General features: G+C 36.7%; 1 pseudogene; it reads left to right on the top strand.

Annotated features, from left to right (window-relative positions):
- Nucleotides 1-403: 403 nt before the first annotated feature.
- Nucleotides 404-1599, top strand: LOC109372312 (nucleosome assembly protein 1-like 1; annotated as a pseudogene).
- Nucleotides 1600-2180: the final 581 nt, after the last annotated feature.

The following is a 2180-nucleotide window of genomic DNA, read 5'->3' as shown; positions in this document are numbered from 1 at the left end:
TGTCACTAAGAGATTCTGGTTAGAAAAAGCAACTATCATTTCTACCATCCAACTGTCCCTTCTACCCAACTAATACTCATAGAACCTACAGAGCACATAATTAGCTTCTATAGGTTAGGTTTGCAAATTAGCCCCAATTATCATGACAAACATTATCAACAATCATGACTGTCTATTTTGAGTAGACTACAAAGAGGCAAATGATGATTTCTGCCACTCACCTTTCACTACAAAATATTTACTTATTCAACAATTATTTACTGAGCACATATTGTGTTCCAGCTTCCATGCTATACACTGCTGATGTAATGGTCAAGATTACTGACATGAACCCTGCCCACCTGTCCTCCTGAAGGTCAGAGTCTAGAGGCAGATGCAGCTGTGAGTGCTAACCACTAATATCTGGAGTTCTTACAACATGGTAGACATTGACAACAAAGAACAGTCTGAACTTGATCAAGATTTGGATGATGTTGAAGAAGTACAATAAGAAGAAACTGATGAAGAAACAAAAATCAAAGCACATCAGCTGAATGGTCAGATGATGCAAAATCCTCAAATGCTTGCAGCCCTCCAAGAAAGTCTTGATAGTCTGGTAGAAACACCAACAGGATACACTGAGAATGCTCTCAAACACCTTCAAGTTAAATGTGCATAAATAGAAGCCACGTTCTATGAGGAAGTTCATGCTCTCGAAAGAAATATGCTACTCCCTATCAGCCTTTATTTTATAAGTGATTTGAGATCATTAATGCAATGTATGAACCTACTGAAGAATGTCAATCAAAACCAAATGAAAAAGGTGAAATTTCATAGGAAATGAAAGCAAAGTCTAAGAGTGAAGGTGAGAAAAAAAGATAAAGAAAAAAGAAGACCCCAAGGGAATTCCTGAACATTGGTTGACTGTTTTTAACAATGTTGACTTGCTCAGTGATACGGTGCAGGCACATGATGAACCTATTCTGAAGCACTTGAAAAATATTAAAGTGACAAGTTCTCAGATGCTGGCCAGCCTATGAATTTTGTCATAGAATTTCACTTTGAACCCAGTGAATATTTCACAAATGAAGTGTTGACAAAGACATAGGATAAGGTCAGAACCAGATGATGCTGATCCCTTTTCTTTTGATAGACCAGAATGTATGGGTCATATAGGGTGCCAGTCAGATTGGAAAAGAGGGAAGAATGTCACTGTGAAAACCATTAAAAAGAAGCAGAAACGTGAGGGCCATTGGACAGTTCATACTGTGACCAAAAGTTTCCAATAACTCTATTATTATATTGTTGTTGTTATTATTATTATTATTATTATTATTATTATTATTATTATTTTCTAAACCTCCATCTTGGACCTCCTCCTCCACACCCCAATGACTCTTTTTTTTAATTTTTTTTGCCCCTCCTGAAGTTCCTGAGAGTGGAGATCTAGATGATGATACTGAAGCTATCCTTGCTGCAGACTTTGAAATTGGTCACTGTTTACATAAGCGTATAATCCCAAGATCAGTGTTATATTTTACTGGAGAAGCTTCTGAAGATGACAATGATGATTATGATGCAGAAGGTGAAGAAGAGGATGAGGTCATGTTTACCAACTGAGCAAATAATTCTCTGTTTGACACATTGAGAAGCAAATTGAGTGACTTATGTATTCCTTTGCTATAATCATTGTTCTGTGATATGGGATAAAAACATTTCTGGAAAAAAATATGATTTTAGAATTCTACAGCCAAACAATGTATATATAAGGTTTCAATAAATAAATTGCAAAACTAAAAAAAAAAGTCTAGAGACAGAAAATCAGATTTCCAGCCTCTCAATGGGCCTGTGGAGGGAACATACTATTTAGTTCACTCCCAACTTGAATTATGAGCAATAAACAGCAAACCTAAATATGGAAACGATGGCAGTCCATAACTTGAGACAGTCAAGAAGCCTACATGTGGCCTTAAGGAATGATAGAACTCCTCAGCGGCCACTCCAACCATGGCCTCAGCTCCCCAGCTGGAAAATGTGAAATATGACCTCCAATCACCATGAATAAAGGATTGAGGTCTTAACAACCCCAACATTTAGTTGGGTAATGAGCTTTCAAAATTTTAATGAATTTTGACCAGGAGATATGAGACTGGTTTAGTGACAGTGACTTTAGGATCTTACTTTTCTTGGGTATTTATTAA

This window comes from Hipposideros armiger, unplaced genomic scaffold (assembly GCF_001890085.2).
Source record: "Hipposideros armiger isolate ML-2016 unplaced genomic scaffold, ASM189008v1 scaffold_623, whole genome shotgun sequence".
NCBI classification, from domain to species: Eukaryota; Metazoa; Chordata; class Mammalia; order Chiroptera; family Hipposideridae; genus Hipposideros; species Hipposideros armiger.
The sequence above is the reverse complement of the archived record's forward strand: the minus strand, read 5'-3'. Positions and strand labels throughout refer to the sequence as shown.